Here is a 14,665-nt window from a genome sequence, read left to right as displayed (position 1 = left end):
GCTAAGTACTTCACCAAGTTGGACCTCAGTTGGCCTATAACCTCATTCGTATCCGAGAGGGGGATAAGTGGAAGACGGCTTTTAATACCCGAGACGGTCATTTTGAGTACTTAGTCATGCCTTTCGGACTCTGAAGATGTCGTTAACGAACTCCTGGAAGACAGCTGGAGCATTACAGAGACCTGCTCTATACCTGTGTAGATGTTTATCTGGAAGATATCCTCATTTTCTCTTCAAATTTGGATCAACATCGTGCACATGTCCGCCTTGTACTCTCCCGTCTACGGAAGAACCGTCTCTATGCAAAATATACCCTTCCTGGGCTATATCATTTCCGCCAAGGGACTACAAATGGATCCTGCCAAGCTTTCTGCAGTCCTGGGCTGGCCTCATCCCTCTGGCCTTAAAGCCATACAGCGGTTTCTCGGATTCGCTAATTACTATAGACAGTTCATCCCGCATTACTCCACTCTTGTGGCACCCATCGTGGCCTTGACCAAGAAGGGGGCAAATCCGAAGTCTTGGCCTCCTCAGGCCGAGGAGGCCTTCTGTGCTCTCAAGTCTGCCTTTGCCACCGCTCCAGTCCTGTCCAGGCATGATCCTTCAAAGCCTTTCTACCTGGAGGTAGATGCCTCCTCCGTGGGTGCTGGTGCCGTACTCATGCAAAAGACTCTGAAAGGCAAGTCGGTTACCTGTGGATTTTTCTCTAAAACTTTCTCTCCTGCAAAGAGAAATTATTCCATAGGAGATAGAGAACTGCTTCCCATCAAGTTGGCTCTGGAGGAGTGGAGACACTTACTTGAAGGATCAGTACACCCAGTGAACATCTTTACTGACCATAAAAACCTATCCTACCTCCAGTCTGCTCAGAGACTTAACCCCCGCCAAGCTCGCTGGTCTCTATTTTTTGCCAGATTTAATTTCCTGATCCACTTTCGTCCTGCGAGTAAGAACATCAGAGCCGACGCTCTTTCCTGCTCCTCCAATGTCTCAGGATATGAAGTCAAGCCACAGCACATAGTACCGCCGGAACGTTTGGTCACCGTGGCTCCTGTAGACCTGCGTAATCTTCTTCCAGGGAAGACCTATGTTTCTCCCCGTCTATGCCTTAAAGTCCTTAAGTGGGGGCATTCTTCTTTGCTCGCAGGACATCCTGGAGTCTGGAAAACGGTACAACTTATCTCCAGAAGATACTGGTGGCCATCCTTTGAAAAGGACATCTCAGAATTTGTGCAGGCCTGTTCAGTATGCGCTAGAGACAAGACCCCTCGTCAGAGACCCGCTGGTTTTCTCCAGCCCCTTCCAGTACCGGAGTCCCCATGGTCCCATATCGCTATGGACTTTGTTACGTACTTGCCACCATCTCACGGCAAAACGGTAGTTTGGGTCGTCGTGGACCGCTTTTCTAAGATGGCGCACTTTATCCCTTTACCAGCCTTACCATCTGCGCCACAGTTGGCTAAGCATTTCCTACGGCACATCTTCCGTTTGCATGGGCTACCCTCGCATATTGTCTCTGACAGAGGGGAACAATTTGTGTCCAAATTCTGGAGGGCCCTCTGTGGACAGCTTAAAGTCAAATTGGAGTTCACCTCGTCTTACCAGCCTCAAACCAACAGCCAAGTGGAGCGAATAAACCAGATTTTGGGCGACTATCTTCGTCACTTCGTCTCCTCTCGCCAGGATGACTGGGTCGACCTCCTCCCGTGGGCGGAATTCTCCTATAACCACAAGGACTCTTCTGCCTCCAACAGGTCTCCCTTCTTCGTGGTTTACGGCCGTCATCCTCCACCTCCGGTGTACCTGCTGTGGTTGATCTTGTGCGGGACTTTGCTACCATCTGGCGCGAGACGCGTCTCTCCTAACAGCAGGCCTCTTCCCGCATGAAGGTCCAAGCGGACAAGAAGCGACGGTCCCCCCCTGTCCTGGTTCCCGGGGACAGAGTTTGGCTTTCTGCAAGGTACATCGGCTTCAGGGTCCCTAGTTATAAGCTAGGTCCTCGCTACTTGGGACCCTACAGAGTCAAAAAGAGGATCAACCCAGTGTGCTACCAGCTCCATCTCCCTCCCTCCCTTAGAATTCCAAACTGTTTTCACGTCTCCCTCCTAAAGCCAGCAGTGTTCAATCGCTTCTCCCCCAAGAATCTTCCTCCCACTCCTGTATCCTGTACCTCTGATGTCTTCTCCGTTCGGGAGATATTGGCCTCTAAGTTGGTCAGAGGGAGAAGATTTTTTCTGGTTGTCTGGGAGGGTTGCGGTCCCGAAGAGAAATCTTGGGAGCCAGAAGAGAACATCTTGGATTGCAATCTCATCCTCAGGTTTCTGGGTACCAAGAGGAGGGGGAGACCAAAGGGGGGGGGTACTGTAACGCTGAGCGCTCCGTCCTCTGCTCCTGGACCGGAACGCTCACTGCGTATGCCCCCGCTGAGTGCCCCGGTCAGACTCTCTGACGGGGACACTCCGCTTCTGTCACCGGCAGGGTCGCGGTCCACGCTGCGGGCTGTCCCCGCTCGGCCCGTGGCCCTTCCTTACTTACCGGCACCCGCTCTGGCTCTCTCCTCTGCTCCCCTGTCATGTGGTTTCCGACATGCGCATCCCTGCACTATAGGGCGCGCGTGCCGGCTGTGTAAAATTTAAAGGGCCAGTGCACCATTGATTGGTGCCTGGCCCAATCCTATGTCCTCTGCTCCTATAAATGTACCCTGCCCCTCCCTTCCCTTGCCGGATCTTTGTGTTGCCTTAGTGCCCAAGAGAAAGCGTTTATTGTGTATTCCTTGCCTGTTGCTGAACCCGTTGCTAACGACTACCGCCTCCGAACCTGTGCTGCCTGCCCTGACCTTTTGCTACATCTGACTACGACTCTGCCTGCCCCTTCTGTGCTTCACCTGTCTCAGCAGTCAGTGAGGTTGAGCCGCTACCGGAGGACACGACCTGGTAGTTACTGCCGCAGCAAGACCATCCCACTTTGCGGCGGGCTCTGGTGAATACCAGTAACTACTTAGAACCGATCCTCCGGTACGGTCCACGCCAATCCTTCACTGACACAGAGGATCCACTACCAGTACCGCTTTCTGCTACCAGTCCGGATCCTTACAACACTCATGTTATGTAAAGTAAGAAATCCAGGTTTTATGCAGCGCCTTATATGTTGGAAAATCCATTCTCTCTTAGTCCATTTCATAGGTTGAGTATATTCCATCTTGATGAAAAACAAATGTGGACTGGCTATTTAAACAGGACTACATCCCATTATTCTCCACACAATTCTATCTATGGAGGTAGGGGTCGCACAGATATATTGAGTGCCCTGAAACGCATCTAGTTACATTGTATATACAGCACCAACGGAGTTATTTGGAAAGCCCAAATATCCATCTGAAATAACTAGGATTTACCTGCAGTCAGAGATTGCTATAGCTGCTGACGTCACCTGCCACGCGTGAGACTGCGAATCTTTTCATCTGCTGGAGTTTCAGCCAGGACTGTGTCCAATGTGCTCCTGCCAGAGCCCTAACCTGACGAATTCCCTGCTCCAGCCAGAGCTGCAGCGTGACAACTTCTGCCGGAGTTCGTCTAAGCCAGCACAGCGCTACATTAGCTGTCTCCCTGAGCAAACCTCCCACTCATGCTATATCCATCAGGTCCTTCGCATCACGTGACCACACTGGTGAGTGTATCAGCATTGTTACAATACAGCAACATCGTGTCTACATGGGTGTTCTATACATATAAGAACTTCACAATCTATCTAAAATCATTCAAAGTAATGGACATTTAACATATGCCTTAATAGTATTAATAGACTTTCTCTGAGATTAACTATTCTAATGCCAATATCATATAGTAAATATTGCAGATTAATTCATCACACTATCTCCCACTAGGGCCCAGTGGTAGAAATCTTTGTTGATAGAAATTAATATTGGTGCTTTTATTGTTTTTCGTAATAAAACGTATTAAAATTCTGCATTTTTTTCCAAACAATTCTGTCTTCATCAATATCACTGTGTACCATCTAGTATGATGAGATCTTTGAGGTGTGTTTAATAATTTCTGCTATATACCCCTCTTTTTTGGCTGGTGGGGATCGGCTTTTAACCACTTTAGACCTTGGATCTCTGGTTGTGAGCTGCACACATTGCCTGTTTCTAGATTTGTAAAGTACTTCTATTTAAACAATCTTAATCCTTCCAGTACTTTTTAGGGGCTGTATACTACAGAAGAAATGCTTTTATTTTTGGATTTCTCTTCTGTCACGACCACAATGCTCTCTACTGACCTCTGCTGTCCATTTTAGGAACTATCCAGAGCAGGAGAAAATCCCCATAGCAAACATATGCTGCTCTGGACAGTTCCTAAAATGGACAGCAGAGGTCAGCAGAGAGCACTGTGGTCGTGACAGAAGAGAAATCTAAAAAGAAAAGCATTTCCTCTGTAGTGTACAGCCCCTAAAAAGTACTGGAAAGATTAAGATATTTTAATACAAGTAATTTACAAATCTGTTTAACTTTCTGGCACCAGTTTGTGGTGTCCCGGTACCGGATTGCATCCAGTACCTAGTGTAGAGGTACCCAAAGTCAGAGTAACTATGTTCAGGTAGGGTTCCTCAGGTGGGACAGCCCCTAGTCGCCTCTCCTTAAGTCTAACTTTAATGTTCATAAATGTATATATTAATAATTATATCTATATTGTATAGGAATGTATAGTACTTGCCTTGTTGTGCATCGCAGGACCTTTGGGTCATGTGACCATGCTAGTAACCTCTATGGTATGTTGCAGGACCTTAGGAGGTCCTTGGGTCACGTGTTACCTCTGTAATGGTGATTGAGATCCGTTTGGACCAATTAGAGTTAGTCCAGCCCCTGCACATATAAGGGAGCTGCGTCCAATTATCGCTCTCTTGGGTTGCTACTCTCGTCGATGCTGGACTTACAGGACGTGTGCTACGCAACTTTCAAAGACACGCTAGGCCTCAAAAAACCTGCCGGCCTCGGCAGAACCAAAAATCGTGAGTTTTACCCTAATTCCTGCTAATGCTAGCGTGACTACTGGACCGCAATTAATTCCCCTAAATCCAGTGGAACAGCGCAATAAACTAAAGACTTTTAAAGCTAAAGTCCCAACCACTGTCAATCTCCAAAAGGAAGCTGTTACTTTGATAAGAGACTGTTATGCTAATGAAGTGTACAGAAAATCTTCTGTAAAGTTAACGCTGTTTGCAGAAGCTTTCCGGTTGTGGACAATCCATTATTACTATCTACCTCAAACCTATTACCATCTACCTCCCTATCGTTCCAGGGAAGGGCGGCGGTAGGAAAAGAGTTAAAGAGGAGCCCTCACCCTGGCGTCACAAATAGCAAGGGTTAACAAGCACCCTTTAATACCCGCACAGCTACACTCCCCATACCCTACATGTCCCAGGCTACCACAAGTTGATTTAAAAAAAAAAAAAAAGTTTTCCACAGGAATACCCCTTTAACCCCTTGAGTTTGAGTATACCGCTGGATCCTTGGTACCTCCTGACGAAGTGGGGCAACCCGCGAAACGACGTCCGTTGAGGGTGCACTGGATCCCCAGATGGCCATGGGTAATATGCCAACTATAGGTAATGGAACGCTGTTATATCTTATTATGTAATTTATTGTATGTATTGGACATTACCATTATCTTGTGAACAGAGGTGGATTAAGTATATGTGCATATTCCCCCTACTATTTTGAATTCTATGTGGCAGGGATCTCCAGTGCTATATGGGGTTCATGTTTTTTATGGGATAGGGGTTGTCTGTCTTAAATGGTTATGTCTTATGATGATTTTGTAATAAAGCTTGGTATTTTTTGATGATATTTGTGTTCATTCTTGAGGTGACAAGTGTAGGTCATATATATTGTATTGTATTGTTACCTGGTACTATAGGATTGATTCCCAAGAAGAGTGTATGTGATATACAGGGCAAATAATCCAACGCCAAGTTACGGAATAAAGGCAGCTTTACTGAGGTAGACAGGTGTAATAGTCTTGAAAGCTCAGTTAGTTCCAAGAAGGTCACCAGTGACTTCAGAGACTCTAGGGCACACTGGGACTTAAAGTGGATTTGGACAATTTTTTGCAGGCCTACGCTGACTGTATACAGACTGATCTTGACTGACTTCACCCTGTATGTAGCTTACCAGGTTTTGACGTTCACCTGTGGGGTAGTGGATTTGTGGAAGCGTGGCTGTGTGGTAGGCTTTAGGCCTTCCCAGGACACCAGACATTCTCTCAGGACTTGACCTTACTGTTCCTCAGCAGCAACTACACAAGAGAATGAACTAGCTCCTCCCAGGGTTTATATGGAGGAGACTCTGGAGGGGTCCCATAGGTCACCCTATTAGTCATGTGATTACTGGTACCTTCCTTGGTTACAGTACTTAGTAACAGTATTTAAAGGCACATAACAGTATAATGACACAATGTATAATTAACCATTTGTATGACATACATTAAAGAGGGACTCAGGGGATACCGAAATAGAGTCTGCCTGACAGGACATCAAGGGTACAGGGGTGCAACTCCTGTACTTGGCCACCACAAAATCATGTCCATTTATGCCATAGACATACTGCTTTGTGAGCTTTCATAACACATTTACTATAATGACCCTTTTTCCCCCCTATTCATAGTTAATTCTTTATTTACTTTTGCTTCATATGCAACGAATGGGGTTCCACATATCTTTAAACTTTGTAAATTTGCCAAAGTGCTCCAAAGTTTTCACCTATTAAGGACAGCAGGCATACAGGGACACCATTGATGCCCAGGACTTAATGCAACAGGGCATTTCTGTACACCCTGAGCTAATCACCGTGTCTAAAGCATTAAATTATATATGCCGACTAGCTTAGGCTGATTGCACTGCACAATGCTATGTAATAGTGAATAGTGAATGCAATAATGAATGCAATCTAGTTATTGCATATATATATATATATATATATATATATATATATATATATGAACCCCATGGGGACATAAAAAGAGTAAAATATGTTTTTCAAATTACCGTATATACTCGAGTATAAGCCGAGTTTTTCAGCACGATTTTTCGTGCTGAAAACACCCCCCTCTGCTTATACTCGAGTAAACTCTCCACCCGCAGTGGTCTTCAACCTGCGGACCTCTAGAGGTTTCAAAACTACAACTCCCAGCAAGCCCAGGCAGCCATCGGCTGTCCGGGCTTGCTGGGAGTTGTAGTTTTGAAACCTCCGGAGGCCCGCAGGTTGAAGACCACTGCGGCCTTCGACATCCTCAAGCCCCCTCTCACCCCCTTTAGTTCTGTACAGTACTCACCTCCGCTCGGCGCTGGTCCGGTGCTGCAGGACTGTCCGGAGAGGAGGTGGTCCGGTGGGATAGTGGTTCCGGGCTGCTATCTTCACCGGGGAGGCCTCTTCTAAGCGCTTCGGGCCCAGCCCCAGAATAGTCACGTTGCCTTGACAACGACGCAGAGGTACGTTCCTTGCCAACGTACTTCTGCGTCATCGTCCAGGCAACGCCTCTATTCTGGGCCCGAAGCACGGAGAAGAGGTGCCCCCAGTGAAGATAGCAGCCCGGAACCACTATCTCACCGGACCACCTCCCCACCGGACAGTCCTGCAGGACCGGACCAGCGCCGAGCGGAGGTGAGTACTGTACAGAACTAAAGGGGGTGAGAGGGGGCTGGATGATGTCGAAGGCCGCAGTGGTCTTCAACCTGCGGACCTCCGGAGGTTTCAAAACTACAACTCCCAGCAAACCCGGACAGCCAATGGCTGCCCGGGCTTGCTGGGAGTTGTAGTTTTGAAACCTCTGGAGGTCCGCAGGTTGAAGACCACTGCGGGCGGATGATGACAAGAGGATGATGAAGGGGGGGGGGTGTGGGATGATGAAGGGGGGTGTATGGGATGATGACAAGGGGATGATGAAGGGGGTGGGGATGATGACAAGGGGATGATGAAGGGGGGGGTGTGGGATGATGACAAGGGGATGATGACAGGTGATGATGATGAGGGTCTGGATGATGACAGGCGGTGATGATGATGAGGATGTTAATGACGGGTCTGGATGATGACAGGGGGGGGATGATGTATTTCCCACCCTAGGCTTATACTCGAGTCAATAACTTTCCTGGGATTTTGGGTTGAAATTAGGGGTCTCGGCTTATACTCGGGTCGGCTTATACTCGAGTATATACGGTATATAAAAGACCCTCACCTAAGAAAAAATCAAGTCACCCTTCTTTTTCCATTTTTCCACCCCCCACATAAACATAAACATTATAAACATATTTGATATTGCTGTTGGCATTGTTGTCAGAACTTTTAAAATATAATGTTTATAATTGTGCATGGTAAAATTGTAAACTAAAAATATACCTAACGCCAAACATACAGATTTTTTATCAAATATAAAATAAAAATATCAAATATATCAGAAAAAAATGATTAAAAAGCAATCTAAAAGTCCATTTTATGATAAAATTAAAAGGTGTCATTACAAAGTTCAATTGCTTGCCAAAATATAAGCCCCCATATGGGTCTGTGGAAGCTGGTAACATGTCACATGTTCACTCTTCAGCCAATCAAGGGCTAAGGCAGGGCTGTCCTGTCTCCCCCAGTTCCCAGGGACAGCAGAGAGATCTTACGCATGATCCTTTGGGGTGATTGAGGGTTCATGTTACTGCTTTGATCTGTCTGTTTAGGGAGCAGAGCAATGATGTGGGCTGTCATTCACATCGAGGGGGGCGTCACTATGGCGGGAGCGATGGAACTAGGTAAGTATAGTTCCTGCCCAGGGGACTGCTTACCAGGTAGCAGGAAGACTTACAAACTTCATATCCTCAACATCCCTGAGGGGGACAACAACCTCCCTGGGGATGGTAAGGATGAAGTTTTTACCATATATAACCCATTGCCAAGCGTTATATATGGTAGAATCTAATGCTTGCTTCCGTTTAACTACAGGGTTGTTACATTTCCGCCACTGGACACTACAACCTTCATCATCAGTCACGCATACTAACTACAACCCTACCTCTGGCATCACAAACCTGACAACCTGTCAGAAAAGTGTCCATAATAACTGTCTAACTCTCACTCCCACCTACCATACACACACAAACTGAGGACAAGAGTAGCGCTAAACAGATATGTTTTTCTAATCCTAAATAATCCCCTAAGAGGAGGGTTTTTTTTTTTTTTTTTTAGACGTTTTCACTAATGACCTATCCCTTGGACACCAGGCCCTCCCACTGATCAGCTGTGGCGCCCACATACATAGACAACAGAATGGGAAGCAGACAGCTCCGTACATAGTGAGGTGGCCACACTGGGTAACTACAGCTCGGCTTACATGCACTTTAATGGGAACTGTCTGCTGTTTGTTTTTTGTATTTTTTTATTTAGTTTTATTAAAAATACAAAAAAGTTATAATACATCACTAGGGTAGGGTCACACGTAGTGCATCTGCAGCGTATTTGAATCAGTGGATGCGCTACTGACCACCACTAGAGTGTGCCTCCTGCTGTGCTCGTACGTCTGCTTTGTCTGCCAGCCATAGCAGCAATCCACCGCTACGAGCAGACACACAGCGGGAGGCACATTTTAGGTGCAGTCAGTAGCGCATCTGCAGTGTCAAATACACTGCGGATGCTCTACATGTGACCCTACCCTAATACTTTGCATTGCAAAATACAGAGTTACCCTCCTTCCCCTTCCACAGTCATTAAAGGAGATCTGCAGCCATAGACACTTATCCCCTATCTGCAGAATAGGGGATAAGTGTCTAATCTCGGGAGGTCCGAACGCAGGGATCCCCCATGATCTCATGTACGGGGCCCTGGCTCTGCAGCGGCTCTCCCATGCAAGAGGAATGTCGGCCCCAGCATAACGCAATGGCCGACATGCCCCCTCCATGTTTCTCTATGTGAGAGGCAGAGATGCAGCATTTGTGCATCCCTGCCTCTCCCATAGAGCTGTATGGGGGGGGGGGGGCATGTCATTGACCTACCTCAGTCAATGACACGTGCATTAGCTGCGCAGATTCGTGGTAATGCCAGGTCCCCCTACGGGAGATCCCAGGTCCCAGCGGTCATACCCCCCGCTATCAAGCACTTATGTTCTATTCTGCGAATAGGGGATAAGTGTCTATGGCTGCAGATCTCCTTTAACTATAAATGGTCTATGGTGAGGATATCACTGATAAAGTCCTAGAAAGCCCCTCAATAACAACTCCTTGATATAATGCTATCTGTAATTCTTCTTGTACACAAGCAAGGCTGCAGATACTGACAACTGCTGGAAATGTGCAGTGAGGAGGAATGAAGCAATGATTGTAGATGTGCCCAGACATAGTGTGCAGGCAGTGCCCGCTGTGAAGATCACATTACATTGTCACTTATCAGGATCAAGGCTTTTACCATGGAGGAAGCATTAGTAAATATCCCTATAAAGCCCATTAGTCTGCTTGACTGGCTTCCTCCTAAAAGCTTCATGGTGTAGGTTACCTATCCCCAGGGCCTGGAAATGTGAACCCATTATGTTTCTCTCCAAAAGACTCACAAATTTAGGCATTCTGCCCCATGAAAAGAGTCTTTATTTCCATGGTAAATGGGCACTGCCAGATTTCAGAACTTTTTTTATGTTGTACATCTTGGCAAAACATTAACCTTTCTAATATACAGTACTTCATAACTAAAATGTTAGTTCCTTCTTATAGAAATCATTGCTTATAAAAAAAAAAAAACACACCACTAGGGGTCCCCATATCGTCCAGAACATAATCCTGTCAGGCTGCAGCATCATCTTGTTACGCCGAGCGCTCCGGCGTTCTCCTGGCTGCAGCGCCCCGGTCAGACCCGCTGACCGGGAGCGCTGCACTGTCACTGCCGGCGGGGATGCGATCCGCGTAGCGGGACACGCCCGCCCGCGGGTCGCATCCCAATCCACTCACCTGTCCCGTTCCCCGGCTGTCACGTCCCGGCGCGCACGGCCCCGCTCTCTAGGGCGCGCGCGCGCCGGCTCTCTGAAATTTAAAGGGCCAGTGCACCACTAATTGGTGCCTGGCCCAATCAGTTGTAATCACTTCCCATTCCTACAAAAACCCACTTCCCCTTCCTGTCCTCGCCGGATCTTGTTGCCTTAGTGCCCTGAGAAAGTGTTTTGTGTATCCCAAGCCTGTGTATCCAGACCTTTGCCGTTGCCCCTGACTACGATCCATTGCTGCCTGCCCTGACCTTCTGCTATGTCTGACCTTGCTCTTGCCTTGTCCTTGTGTACCGCGCCTGTCTCAACTGCCGCTGCAAGTCCATCCCGCTTTGCGGCGGGCACTGGTGAAAACCAGTAACCCCTTAGACTCCGTTCCCCTGGTACAGCCCACGTCATCACCTCACTGACACAGAGGATCCACCTCCAGTGTCCTCTCTGCATACCAGTCCGGATCCTGACACATCTTTGTCCCAGCTAAAACACAGGCTGGCACAAAGTCCAGAAAGTGAGGGTGGGACTAGCACTACTCTGTGCTCACTCCTGTCCTATCAGGCTCCTGTCTGAATACAGAGAGGAGGATATAGAACAGCCTGCAGTGATTGGATGAAGAGACACAGCAGACAAACTGCGAACATCAAAATAGGCCCAACATTATAATGCTGGGTTTGTCACCAAGGACAGGGGGGCGCAATGTTTATTTTCCCCTCTACAACTTTGAGGCACAATACTGGTTGCTAGCAAAGACCTATATAGATTCTTATGTCATTGATATATAAGCCGTATTACCAATGTCCTTGTCAATAAGGTATGTCCCAATGTAATGTGATTATTTGTCATTATTAAATGGTCACTGTCATCTAAAAAAAAAACTTTTGGCATGTTGTAGAGACATGTCAAAAGATTTAATCAGTCGAGGTCTAAGTGTTCAGATAAATTTAATAAAATATAGGATACAGACCTCTAGGTGTACAGATAAAATCAGTGTGTGTGTGTGAAGATAGTGTAGTGTATCTAGATTAGGAAATTACAGCTGTCCCTCAAGTTACAATATTAGTCGGTTCCAGGACGGCCATTGTATGTTGAAACCATTGTATGTTGAAACTAGAGATGAGCGAACTTACAGTAAATTCGATTCGTCACGAACTTCTCGGCTCGGCAGTTGATGACTTTTCCTGCGTAAATTAGTTCAGCTTTCAGGTGCTCCGGTGGGCTGGAAAAGGTGGATACAGTCCTAGGAAAGAGTCTCCTAGGAATGTATCCACCTTTTCCAGGTCACTGGAGCACCGGAAAGCTGAACTAATTTATGCAGGAAAAGTCATCAACTGCCGAGCCGAGAAGTTCGTGACGAATCGAATTTACTGTAAGTTCGCTCATCTCAGCCGTTGGCTGTCCGGGCATGCTGGGAGTTGTAGTTTTGCAACAACTGGAGGCACCCTGGTTGGGAAACAATGGTTTATGTAGAGGAAAGGAGCTTCTTCAGGGTCCTATACAGTACACGCAGTATCCCAAATGGAGCCACCCTTACTTGGTGTCCAAAGGAGCAGCTAAACCTGGCACAGTGTAGTTCCTCCCTGTACTGTAGGGGGTGCTACCAGACACCCAGTCAGTGCATGCACTTCAGTAATAGAGGCGATTTACCAGTAAAATGCCCATTCTGATTGGTCAGTTCCTCCAGTTGTGACAGATATCACAGATCTGGACTGTCTGTAGCATTGTATGTTGAGTCTGGTTTCAAGTTACGATGGTCCAGAAAAAAACATTGTATGTTGAAACTATTGTATGTTGAGGCCATTGTAAGTTGAGGGATCACTGTATAGGACTAGTTGCATAAATGGTATATAATATTTATTAAACTTATATACAGATAGTCCAAGCAGGGCCCTTGCTATGGACTAGATATAGTATGGTGTTATCAAGAATACAGTATTAAAATATTTATAATATAAAAAATGGGATAAAAATATATATAAAAAAAAACAGTCCATACAGTACCACCTATGAATGAATGAATTATACTGGGGCTGGCCGTGTATCAGCCAGTTTGGGATATAGTAGCCAGTTCTCTATAAATTGTAGGTAGTCTTTATGAATGATGTGAGATATAATGTAACAAGTCTTTGTACGTAGCCACAGGTAACAAGTTATTTGCACAGTTTGCAACAGTGAAGAAGAAAATAGTTGGTGCTTCTGCACCGCTCACCGCTCCGTCCTGAAGAAATGCCCGGGTGGCAGCCCCTGGTGTGCTGGGCTCCATGTCACAGACTCAAGGTGTCTGTGTGGTGGGTCCTCGGTAGAGATGAGCGAACTTACAGTAAATTTGATTCGTCACGAACTTCTCGGCCAGGCAGTTGATGACTTTTCCTGCATAAATTAGTTCAGCTTTCCGGTGCTCCGGTGGGCTGGAAAAGGTGGATACATTCCTAGGAAAGAGTCTCCTAGGAATGTATCCCCCTTTTCCAGCCCACCGGAGCACCGGAAAGCTGAACTAATTTATGCAGGAAAAGTCATCAACTGCCGAGCCGAGAAGTTCGTGACGAATCGAATTTACTGTAAGTTCGCTCATCTCTAGTCCTCGGGGTTCCTCCGGTGGAAGGTAGGGACACAATGGAGGTCCTGCTGTACAGAGGATACTGCAGCAAGTAGTTGGGTGAGAGTGCAGGCAATGTTGTATGTGGGCGGCGTTCCCGTGGCAGAGAGCGCACGTCCCGGTTGGTTTCAAATCAGTAGTCCCTGGTTAGGGGGTTCCAGCTGTTGCAAATCTGGGTGGCTGAAAGTGGCTGGAGATGGATCCTATAGGTGGTCGGTATGGTGGAGTAGATTGCTAGACGCGTTTCGGGGAGACCCCTTTATCAATAGATGAGAGCTATTGATAAAGGGGTCCCCCAAAACGCTGTATATTAGTTTAATAAATATTATATACCATTTATGCAACTAGTCCTATCATTTCCTAATCTATATACACTACACTATCTTCACACACACACACACTGATTTTATCTGTACACCTAGAGGTCTGTATCCTATATTTTATTAATTTATCTCTTCTCTGACAAGTAGGGTTACATGTATCACAGTAACCTCGGTATACAGCACATAGTGTGAGCCCCCCACTACCTTTTTTTTCTGAGTGTTCAGACCCTGACCGATCTCTAGAATCTGAAATATAAAAGCAACAAAAAGGCGCTCCCTGTGGAGAATCGCACAATTATACAGAGGGGGGCACAATGACCGGTTACCCGCTCCGGTTGTGTACCGGCATACACAACAATGGACAGCACGTAATGAAGGACAAAATATTCATGGACCCATCTGCAGCCTTCCCGTGAAGATTAAGGAGACCATGGAACTTTGGGGAGACCGGAAATTTTCGTGGCGCTGATCGGGGAGAAGTCAATCAAGATAAAATTCCTTTAATGGTTAAGGTGCAACACGTTTCACTGTGGAAGCTGCGCCTGTGCAGTGAAACGCGTTGCACCTTAACCATTAAAGGGGTCCTCCGCCCCTAGACATCTTATCCCCTATCCAAAGGATAGGGGATAAGATGTCAGATCGCCGTGGTGCCACTGCTGGGGAGCCCCAGGATCCCCGCTGCGGCACTGCGCTATCATTACAGCACAGAGCGAGTTCGCTCTGCACGAAATGACGGGCGATACAGGGGCCGGAGC

The 14,665-nt window shown here is 46.9% G+C and overlaps 1 protein-coding gene across 4 annotated transcripts in view; it reads right to left on the bottom strand.

Annotated features, from left to right (window-relative positions):
* Positions 1-14,665, bottom strand: part of SYT16 (synaptotagmin 16) — a 128,839-nt gene that overhangs the window by 91,185 nt on the left and 22,989 nt on the right. The window lies entirely within an intron of this gene.

This window comes from Hyla sarda, chromosome 11 (assembly GCF_029499605.1).
Source record: "Hyla sarda isolate aHylSar1 chromosome 11, aHylSar1.hap1, whole genome shotgun sequence".
Lineage (NCBI taxonomy): Eukaryota > Metazoa > Chordata > Amphibia > Anura > Hylidae > Hyla > Hyla sarda.
This window is presented reverse-complemented; position numbering and strand designations above follow the sequence as displayed.